This window comes from Eupeodes corollae, chromosome 2 (genome assembly GCF_945859685.1).
Source record: "Eupeodes corollae chromosome 2, idEupCoro1.1, whole genome shotgun sequence".
NCBI lineage: Eukaryota > Metazoa > Arthropoda > Insecta > Diptera > Syrphidae > Eupeodes > Eupeodes corollae.
The window spans coordinates 116,410,136-116,422,391 of NC_079148.1; the positions used below are offsets into that span (position 1 = coordinate 116,410,136).

Below are 12,256 nucleotides of genomic sequence, written 5' to 3' on the forward strand. Positions count from 1 at the left end.
TTTGGCTTAGAATCACAACTTTATCAACAGAATACTCAGCATTAAAAGTGCACCTTTTTCTGTAAAGGTTTAAGTGTTGCTCCAATTCCATACTGAAAACTAACAATCTGGGAAGGAACTAAAACCCAAGAAGTCACTTAACGAAAAAAATAGAAACAAATCAAACAACAGGATGGACATCCTCAAAGAACACTCTCAAGGCCTTCAAATCTGTGAAAAAACATCAAATCTAACTACCAATTTTGGTGCGAATCTTCACAGTTCCCAAAAGTGTTTCTCAGAAATTCCTTATTTGTTTGCACCTGGAACTGGATGAATTGTGTTAAGAAGATGAGACTTTATACCTACATAAGTAAATCCCACACCGTCACTTAAAAAGCAAACATCCATTCTGATCTCTGATGATGCGCGGTTGCTCCTTCTGTTAGCTCAAATTTAATGTCAGAGTGTTGCTGGACCAAATATATACTATACGAGTATACTTAGTATCCAAAATAAATATTTGTTTTGGGATTGGATAATACCTGACAGGAAAGTGGGAGATTCAACACATCTAATTGAAGGTTTCGTCAAAAATAAAAATTGCTATAATCCACCCAGGATATACAACCAGTATACATGTATAGTAGCTTTGTATATAAACATGTTTATATAAAAAAAAGAATGTATATCAACTTCAAGCCGACAACCAGTCACAAAAATTTACCTTGTAATTTCGGTCAAAAGATGCGAAAGCTAAGACTAAGACTGAGACTGAGACGGATACAGTGAGACCTTAAACAAATTTAGACTTCCTTCACTTTGTGTAATTCGTTGAGAGGCTTAATGTTTTTTTTTAACTTTGACTTAAGTTCGCGCCTCCTTTATTAAATCACTCTCGTGCATCTTAAGGCTACTCTCTCATAGAATGCAGAATTTACAATATAATTGCGCAGAGCTACTCGGTAATTTTGCAGTCGAAAGTCATAATTAATTGAGAACATTTTATTACCAGCACGGTCCGCTGAGCTGTGCACTAACAACTTTAACTGACGCGTCATGAAGTTTATCGCGCAAATCGGCCTCACCTCAATCCAATCCGCTCGGAGTTAGAGGAGTTAATGTATGTGAAGGTAAAAGTATAGGTAAGAGGTGGTAAGTTTCTGAAGAACCACATAAATGAATGCTTAACGCTGAGGCGCGGTTTCATGAGATTTAAGGTAGCTTGGCAATAATTCACCCGCTGGCGTTTTAAGCAAATTTACAAAACAACAAATATTATTAGCTCCTGTTGTGTGTTGTTCAGCTTCCAACTGGCATTGGCATCAGCCATCACCCATCAGGCATCAGGCAAGAGGCGCATATAATGGCAATTGCCATAACTGGGAACTTGGTAACTAAATGGCAGCAGCTATATTGATTTGCTTACACACTCCATTTGTGTTTGTGGTGTGGGATAATATTTTAAGGTCTTATTAAAATTCCGACTTTATGACTCTGTTCCCCGACTCCGCACCGGCCGCACTCAATGCCAGCCCACTTGACCGAAAGATTGACCGACACAACAAGACGCGACGTCTTGTCTTGTCTGTTGCTTCGACGGCTTTAGGTTATGGCTTTGTTCTCTTTTCGATACTTGAACGAGTTTCCGCGAAATCCGTGAAAGGTCGTCTCCGTCGCGTCGCGTCTCCGACACCCGGACACGGACAGTCTATGTTCTCTGATGGGTTAAGCGCGATGGATGCTCATTTAATCTGGTGTGCACATCCGTGGTTTTAATAACCCCTTTAAGCCAAAACTTCCACATATTTGGCGTTGCTAAGTGCCAAAAACTGTTAATGATTCTACACGCGCGCTTAGTCTCCTCATTCAGTTCAGACAATGGAACCTGGCATCCAGGAGGAGCCGCACAGAAATATAAAAAAACGAACAAAAAAAAAAAGAAACAAAAATGATTGCCATTTTAGCAGATCTTGAGAGCCTTGACTTTGATGATCGTTACTGATGATCATGACGGTCGTTTTCGTTATTGTCCTTTTTTTGTTTTTTAAATCCTGATGTTCGGATGCTGTGGAAACTTCCCCTCGCGGCAACTCAAATTGCCATCAATGCTCGATCCAGTGAGAGAGGCGTGCGTATGAGGCTATAATTCGTTTCGTTTAACAAAACAAAATTGTCGATTCATAATGGCAATGATCCGATGCGCCGTCTTTCCGCCGGAGCTTCTATGGAACTCATCATCGTGGAGGCCGAACTGTAAGGCGATTAAAATTAGATGATATGAGAAAATATTGTGAAGTGATTTGGTGTTGTTTTGTTTTGTTATTTTCTTTTTGGTTTGGCCTTGTTGGAGTGGCATCATTCGCAGTCCCAGTCCCGGCACCGCCACCGATGTCGGATCTTAGATTTTGCCGCCTTTGATTCTTAATTCAAATGGCTTTAGTGGCTACTTCTCTTGCAGTTATGATTCTTTTATTGGAGTTGAGGAAGATTCTTTTGTTAAGTTAAATAAAGAACAAGTTATCGATATACACATTTTAACGTGGGGCCCAGTTGTGTGACCAAGCCCCTCATTAGGAGCTAGCAAATTATGATTACCTATACCTATTTTAACTAACTATGTCTGTAATCAAACCTTGTTTAATCAAGGACTTCAATTTGTACCTAATTCTTAATTCAAGCGGAGATGTTTTCAGATTGAATTATGTAACGGGTGTTTTTTCAGAGGTATTTGATATATTTTGACATTTGAACCTGAAAAGACTGTCAGCTGAACAACGCTTTCAAATTGTGCAAATTTATCTTTCCAATAAAGAAAAGTCAGTGACAATTTAAAAAATCAACCTTTGTTTTATTCCATTTAAAAGTTCTATTTCCTCAATAAAACACCCTTTATTAGTTAGGTATGTAGTTATAGAACAAGTAAAACAAATCATGTGTTTCCTAATTTTCAGTAGCTTCGATAGAAAATATTTGAATTCCTGATTTGCTAAAGATTTGAGTCTCGAATTTTAATTACTTACTTGATTAATGCTAAAAATTATCTACGCACCATTTTCTTAAAGAGAATCACCACCGTGGAATTGATCTACCACATCCGCTGTCCTTCAATCGGAAAATTTTGGTTTTCCTTTGAGTGTTATTGTTTTCACAAAAATCAATCACTTTTTTTTGTAAAGAATCTCAACAACAACTATTGTTACAGATGAAACAGTATATCCACTTGATTTCTAAAGATTTCCTCTTTATCTACTTCCGTTGTTATGGGATGACCACTTGTTGACCATATTGCGTATCTAACCTATGCGACTTAGGGGATGGATTGGATACAATCACTTTCTCTATTAATTTGAGTTCCCATGCACAGCGTGAAATTGAAAGCAAATGGGATAAATTGTATTGATTAAAGTTGGATGGACGACAGGTAGGACCTTTTTCTTCTTAACCAAGATTGAAAAAAAAAACAACCATCAATATGATGAACCACCGAGTTACGTGAGGTAGGAAATTATTTCCGGTGTTAACAGTAAATTAGAAATTTACGTTTTTTTTAAAGGAAAAGAAAATATTTTTGAATCGATGATTACACATACATATGTATGTATGTATTTAATATTCTGATTTCGATGTGAAATTGAGGAGGATCAAACCTTAAAATCATTTAGAAAAAGGGAAAACTGAGCAAGAATATGTCCGTTACGTTTTTGAAATGTAGTTTTCTGCTTATTTCCATAGAGAAGTAGTATTTTATAATAAGTTCCTTTCCTTGTTAAAACACAAAATTGGTAGCTTAAATTTCTATCAAAGAACATTTGACAGTTCATGATAGTTTTGAGAGACAGATTAAGCAATTTGTAAATAGATCTATCAAACTGTCTAGTAATTTGACTAATTGGCTTTGGTAACAGCAAGGGTGTTAAGAAAGCAAAACTTTTTGATCTAGAAGCCATTAAAAAGGAGACAAAAATCAAAAGTCTTAAAAGGAAATTAAACATTTGAAGTTAAAAACATAATAAGAGAAAGCTTAAACTTATAAATACCGTCATCGAAATTTCTCAAGCAAATTTCAGATATTTTAGTTAGTTGCGTTGTGTGCTTCCTTATTATAAACAAATAGATTGAATTGTTAGCGAAAACTCAACTTAAAGTTAAAGTGGAAAATTGAAATCATCATTTTTACAATACTTATTGTCATTGTTGTAGTGCCCGTGGCATGATGGTTAGTGCGTTGGACTGTCATGCAAGGGGCTTGGGTTCAATCCCTGCCTGTGCCACCTTAATTTAAAAAAAAATTAATTTTCGCGGGTACTGCCTCTTGAGAGGAATTGACAATTTCTTCAAGAGTAATTCTTGTCATGAAAAAGTGCTTTCTCAAATTAGCCGTTCGGATTCGGCCTTAAATTGTAGGTCCCTTCCATTCCTGACAACAGTACTCGCACACAGGAATGGTTGAGAGTTATAAGTCACTAGGCCCTGGTTCACAACGGACTGTTGCGCCACCCCATTTGATTTTGATTGTCACAAGTCACACATGATTGAAAAACTACTGAAACTAAATAAAGACTAGCATTTATAATGAGTTTTTCAATTGGCGTGGGTAGATTTTGGCGCCCCTTGGCGGCCAGTTTGTTTTAGTGACAACTGTCGAATCTTTTGTTTATTATTCAGTTGCTTATGGCAAATCATCATGGCAAGTTACACGATTGAACAGTACGTTCAAACGATTATTACTTTATCATCAAAATGAGTGTTCGTTAAGGCAAACGTTGCGCGCATGCCGCCCATTTTAGGTAGACGTGGAGGCCCTTCAGAGTAGACTCTTCAACGTTTGGTGGCCAAATTTGAGACGACCGGTTCAGTAAAAAATTAGCAAACACCCGTATGTTCAAGGAGCGCAAGATTGGCCGAAAACATCGCCACGATCCGTGAAAGTGTTCAGCAGAACCCGAAGCAGTCTATTCCTCGCCGTGCACAAGAACTCGGCCTTTCGCAGACTTCAACTTGGCGAATTTTGCGTCGGAACTTAGGCCTTCACCCGTACAAGATCCAACTGACCCAGGAGCTCAAAGTTCATGACCATAGACAACGCCGTTTGTTCGCTAACGGGGCTTCGAATCGTCCCCAATTTTGAACTAAAAATCATCTTGTGTGTTAACAAGCAAAATTGCCGTATTGCAGGTGATAATGCATCCTCAAAAAGTTTCCGTTTGGTGTGGATTTTGGGACGGCGGGGTTTCTAACTTTTTTGAAAACGACGTAAACGAGGCGGTCACCGTCAACAGCGAGCGCTACATAACGACGATAACTAATTTCTTGCGGCCCAAATTGAATCATATGGACCTAGGCGATATGTGGTTCAATCAGGACGGCGCTACGTGCCACACAGCAAACAAAATCACATTGGAATTCACGGCCGTTTTCTAAGCAAAAATCATTTTTTCATTATACTACCTTGAAATACTTTTAAATTCAATTTTAAATTTTGGATGTCAGGAAGTTTCCGAATTTCTTCTTTACTGAAAAATATAGCTTGGAGGCTAAATTATTTGTTTAGTGTTTACATTAAAAAGACAACAGTGGCAAATGGTGTTTTGTACTGAAATTATTATTATAAGACACAAACAAAATGAGACCAAAATTGGGTTTTGTTTTTATTTTATTTTTTATATTTTCTATATTAGTGCCTCAATTCATTGAAATAAGAATAACCGAATAAGGATTAGCTTTAAGGGAGAATTGATCGGTTAAAAAGGACCCAAATTTCGTATATTTTTATAAAATATTAACTCTTGGTAAACATCTTATTAATTGAAACTATGTAATTGCTGACCTTATAACTACTTAACTATAAGACCTACATTGGGAGCTGCTTAGTAAATTGGATTTCTAAGTCAGGTTTGGAATATTATATTCAAAGATAAAGATGAAAAATATACTAAACTCCACACAAGTTGTGCAATAATATCCAATAATATAAACGTAAATCTTTTTTATTGTAAACTTTGAACGTTGATATTAAATTATTTATTTACATTATTTAAATGACCACCAGGTGAATTGTTACAAGCATCGATTCTTTTGAAGTTATTTTCTACCACTTTTTGATATTTTGATAAAAGCCGGTTGTCATATGACCATAATGCTCCGAATAAACAGTGATAGTTGTCCATCGTACACATCAATATGTGAACATCTTAAGTCCATCGTCAACAACCTGATAGGTCCTTATCAGTGTGGTTTTAGACCACAGTTGATCAAATATTCACATTACAGCAGATCTTGGAAAAAAACCCAAGAGCACCAAATCGACACCCACCATCTTTTCATCGATTTCAAGGCCGCATATGACAGCATCCATGTCTAGTTGTTCGTTTGTGCAGGATGGCCATGGAGAATTCACGCTCCTCCATAAAGGTTGGAAACAACTTAACACAACCTTTCGATGTCAAAAAAGGTTTTAGACAAGGTGATGCGCTGTCTAATCGTTCTTGAAAGAATAGTGCAGAGCTCACACGTCAACTATCTTTCAAAAGTCTGTCCAATTACTAGCATATGCTGATGACATTAACTCAGCGTGATGTCAATGTGGCTTTTGTGAGTATTGAGGCAGAGGGGGCAAAAATGGGTTTAACGGATAATGAGGACAAAACAAAGTACATGCTGTAGTCAAGAAAGGACATATGTACAACAACGACGTCTAGGTCAAAACGTCACCATCAACAGACGTAACTTTGAGGTAGTCAAGGACTTCGTCTACCTAGGCTCCACTGTAAACGCAGAAAACAACACCAGCGCTGACATCAAATGCAGAATAACTCTTGCTAACCGCTGTTTCTTTGGACTAAGAAAGCAATTGAGTGGTAAAGTCCTCTATCGAGGGACCAAAGTGTCTCTATCATCCCTTTCCTGCTATACTGTGTAGAAGCTTGGGCTATGACAAAAGCGGATGAAAGCACCTTGGATCAGTTCGAGAGAAAAGTTCTGCGTGTGATCTACTGTCCCGTATGCATCGAAGGGGAGTGGAGGAGAAGATGGAACGACGAGCTTAACGGGCTGTACAGCGACGTAGACTTAGCCGGAAAGGTAAAAGGCTAACGACTAAGATGGCTGGGACATCTAGAGTGCATGAAAACCAACGCTCCGGCCCGAAAAACCTTCGAATCCACACCACTCAACTCGCCCAACTTGGAGCGCAAATCTGGAGACATCTAGCTAGGGACCGAGCTAGATGGAGAAGTTTGTTGGTTCACATAGGACTGTAGCGCCACCTTAAGTAAGTAAGTAAGTTGTTCATCATCGTTTTCGAAGAAGTAAGCTCCAATCACACCTCCAAACCAAGGAGCGCACCAAACATTGACTTTTTGTGGATTTATAGGGTCTCTTCAATCGATTGATAATTCTCAAACCCCCAAATACGAAAATTTTGTCTATTAATATATCTACCGAGTGAGAAATGTCCTTCAGCCCTGAAGATAATTTTGTTTCAGTTGTTGTGTGAGCTGGACTCCATAATGTGCCGTAAGACAGCACTAATTCCTGAGAACGACGAGAAACACTTCGGCAACACTTCCCTTATAGCTGCAATACTTTCAGTTTGATGAGCAATACAATGATGCACAGGCTTCACAATATTTGTAACCAATCCAGTCTCTTCAAATTTTTTCACAATTTTAATATTGGTTGCGTAGTTGCAATATTATGTAAACCATAATCTCCTCTTTAAGCACAATATGTGGCTGTGGTAGAATCACCATTTTACAACGTTCTAACATCCATTTTCGTATACGCCAGACTTTCGACAGAAAAAAAATTGTTTTAACAATTTAGATTGACATATGTCGAATTCTACTTTTATACTTTTGAAACCGCAAAATGGATAACAACAAAGTTTAATTAAATTCGAAACTGGAGTTGTGGACAAACATTCAAAATATCAAAGTGAAATATTTCTTTCGACAGCGGCCGCCAGCTGTTTTGTTAACGTTTATTTGAGCGCTGAATATTTCGAAAGGTTTGATTGTTTGTTTTATCTTTAAATTGCTACTAGTTTTCGACATGTTTTTGTATAAAACTTGTTGTTTACGAAAACTTGTGGCTTACTAAAATGTATGGGAAAACTTGAATTTCCGATGTACGAGTAGGTTTTTGGCTAAAACCGATAATTTCGAGAAAACTTTTTTTAGTTTTATGCATTAAAGGTTTTTAAAGATTTATAAAGTCTCAAAATATGTGATCAGCTAAATGTTTATTACAATGATTCATTAGTTAATATACTTTGGAAATGTTCATTTTTGTGAATGGATTTGGTAGATTAAAAACAGAAAATAGTAAATCCAATTAAGTATTCAGCTTAAACATCATGAAAACGGAATCAGCCTTAAAGATCCAACCTTCGCAATTAGTTATTTAATACAAAACAAGTTTTGACACAAAAATCTTTCACTTTCGGGAGACTAATTTTGCGAAATTATTTAACACAATTTGAGGAAAACATCGTACAACTTTTTTTTCCAGAAGACTGGGGACAACAAGAATTTAACTTCTTCGAAATTTGCTTGAATAGAAAGTACACATGTACAACGTAATTGCTACATATACGAGGATCCAGTTGAAATATTCAGAACATCTATGATTTTAAAATTTTAAAGGTTCATAATCATATGAAGATGTTTTCATTTTTATTCTTGTCAATACAAAAAATATCAAGTGGTTTCAAAAACTATGCATTTTCGACCAAATTTTCATGTTAAAAACTTGTAATTTACTTTTCTTTCGTAAAAAAAGAGCACGTGCTTCAAAACCTAAAACCTTGCGTGCGTAAAATCTCTAATTTCAAATAAAAATTCTTATAGGTATAGTCAGCGAAGTTATGTTAATGTTCCAAATATATGTAACTGCATAACAAAATAGAGTAAAGTGACGTTAACGTGAAAAAGACTTAAAGTTCGTCGTTTAAACAGATTTCGTCATAAGGCAAAGGATCTTACGTTATGATGCTAAAAAATATTTCATCATTCGACGATAGAATTGTTATCAATCTGACGTTTTGGAAAAAAGCATATGTATTTGAATAAGAATAGAAATAGGATATTTAATAAATGGAATAGTTTAAAGGTTTATCCAGTAAACAACCTAGCTTCCCAGACTACGTTTATTTCAATGCACATGTAAGAAACACAACGTCAACATTCAAAGTATCTTTTCGGGTATTGATTTGATTTTTGTGTCCTTATTGCCTTTTTCTTGTCTTAAAGACCTTCACACATTCCTCTAAGCTCAACTCTGTAACAATGTTAGTGTCGATCGGTCGTCGGTAAATTTGTTATAAGACTGCCATCTTATTCCCTGCTTAGGGTTTACCGTAGCAAATGTCTCACATATCGCCCACTCCTCGAATTTCTATATTTCTAGGATTTAAGTATCTAACACGTACTCAAAGTCAAAAGTGCACTTGCGCATCAGACATGACTCATATTGTGTTTGTGGCTGTGGGCCATCGGACACAGCAGGATTTCAATGCGACCGACCGGCCGGCCGGCATGTGCGAGTATTTTGCAGAACCTGTAAATGCGAGTGTGGATTTTAGAATCTCTGGATGGCCTCTTCGTTCGAGTTCGAACCCTTAAAATACAATACGCAAAGATGCCGCCGCTTGTGATGTTTTAAAAACGGAACATCCTTGCTGAATAATTTTTATGCATAAGGCGTAACGCCTCTTAATTGTTTTTCAATTTATGTTTTGTAAGGCTTATGTGTGATGAGACATACAAAAGGCAATTTTAAACAAAATCTTTATTAAAAAGGAAGAGAAGAAAAAAGGAAGCTATGGCCGGATAAGAAAGATGATATTTTATGTTGTTTTTTTTTAAGAAAACAAAATTAAAAAAAAAAGAGAAATTAAATAAAATCAATGTCAGTTTACATAAAACTCGCTAATTAAATAAAAGATTCCCGTTATAAAATGAAAACGTATCACGAGCGATTGTGGACGGTTCAAATGTCACACCTTGCTCTCTTTTTTAGTAAGGATCTAGAAATTAATTCGAAAGGCGTAATATTTAAGCGATCTGCCAGAGCCATATGAGGGTATCGGGTTTCTAAGTCTCAAAAGCGGAATGAATGCTTCTACTTGTCTAAGGATATACTTGTATACAGGTATAAATGTATGTATGTATAAATGGAAAGACAAGTGTTTGTGTAAAATGCGTCCAAGTTCGATTGAAAATATAAGATAAACTTGAAGCCGCGAAGAAAGAAGCCCAGATAGAACGAAGTCCAAGTGTATGTGGGTATCTGAATCTGAATAGAGTCCTTTTTTTGGCGATCCACAAGAAAACATCGTTATCATCATGTGAGCGGCATGTCTGATCGTATCATGATCATCATCATCATGGAAACGTACTTAATCGGCTTAATGTTGAGATATTTTATTTATAACACTTAAACCAACCTTCTTATAGCTATACCTTTACCTGCTTACCTAAACTCTTATGGTTGTCTCTCGCGCAGATTCGTAGATAGATCTCTTATACATATGTAGATCCGGGGAGGTGTAAAAGAGTATTTTTGTACCATAAGATAAATCTGTGAACCCCATTCACATTTCAGAATTCGATAAAAATCTCTGCAGGGTTGTTAGGTTGGGGATAAGGTATTATTTTTCAAGATTGCACAAAGTTTCTCGCGTGCTAAAGAATAAGGATAAATCATTGCCAAAACAAGGGAACGAGCGTGTTTGTGGTGGTAAACTATACCCAAAGAATTATTATAAATTGGAATACATAGATTTCACAAAAAAAGGCTATTTTGGTTTCCGAAAGTAAATTAGGTTTATAATAAATGAAGGTTTCTAACCTGCAAAAACGCCATTGCTACGCCATTAAGTATAGATTTTTGAGCTGCCAACACTACATTCAATGACAGTACGTTTGACAGCGAATTATTTGACATAACAGTTGAAGTAAACAAATGAATCCCCTCACAATGAAAAAGTGAACTACAGTCTTAAATGTCAAACTTCAAATAGTATACAGCATATTTAAATTGTCAAAAAGTAAAACCCGTATTTATTAAGAAAACAAAACTAAAATTAATTATTTCAGATCAAGTTTTTATGAAAACTACACAATGGAATACAAATATTCCGGACATAAATGGAAACTTTAGTTTGAGTTCGGAAAATTCTTATTTCAAGGTGTAGTTTTCCTAAACACGGGAGTTAAAATAATAAATTGTATGTATATTTTGTTTGTAAATACATAAAGTGTTTTCTTTTTCTTCAGTCACAGAGGGCATAATGTGCACGGTGCTTAAATTAGTGAATGCAAAGTGTCATTGTGGAGATCGAAATACTAACAAAAACGAGGAAGATTCGGATTCTAAATAAATTAGAAACTTTATTATACTCAACAACATATTAAGAGTGTTTTTCTTGTCGAGTAATTTCTCCGTTAAAGTTTAACTATAAGATCGCAGTTCAAGTTTATATAGTACAGAATTACATACTGTCACTTTGACATTCGTATCAACAATATATTATTATTCTGTCAACTCAGATATCATTTGATTGTTAAAAAAAAAACTTTAACTGAACTCGGTTCACACTGGAATTTAAGTTGATTGTATCCAAAAGTGAAGGTAAACACCAAATTATTGAACGCCATCGATAGTTAAGACTTTTTCGAATTAATATTTTATTTCTGGAAGAGATTATTCTAGATGCATATGGCATAAATATAACTTTCCTGGTTAATCGGAAGGAAATTATCTAAATCAATCGCTGAATGAGTTACAAATCGATTCCGAGTACATTTTTTTGACATTTTAGGTGGTTTTTTTCTTGTTTTCAAGCAAAGAACATAGAAAAAGATCTGCATTTCTCTTTGAGCTCAGGAATATTAGAGCGCTCGGTTTGTGTTTCTTTTCCAAGAAGAGTTATGATCTCTGCATAAAATAATTGATCTAATAGAGTTAATAAATGCTGATCGCTACGCACTTCATTAACTTCAAGTTTGTTTCGTGGTATGACAGAGACCAGATCGAAAATAATAAAAGGTTTTTAAGTTCTCTAGTTAGTTTCAAAAATAAATTATAGACATCTGATCAAACACAGTTCAGATCATATTCGACGTTTAAGCTCTGCTTATTGCTTTGCTGTAAACTTAAAGAGAAAAACATCTTATTGCAAGGATGTATAAATTGGCATTTAATTTAGCAACCAAATGATGGGATTCTATAGAAACCCTATAAACTTCCAAGTCGCGTGTCGTCTACACCT

At 35.9% G+C, this 12,256-nt stretch overlaps 1 protein-coding gene across 2 annotated transcripts in view; it reads right to left on the bottom strand.

The window, feature by feature from the left end:
* The window catches only part of LOC129944274 (uncharacterized), a 94,677-nt gene that overhangs the window by 18,392 nt on the left and 64,029 nt on the right, over positions 1–12,256 (bottom strand). The gene's annotated exons all lie outside the window — the stretch shown is intronic.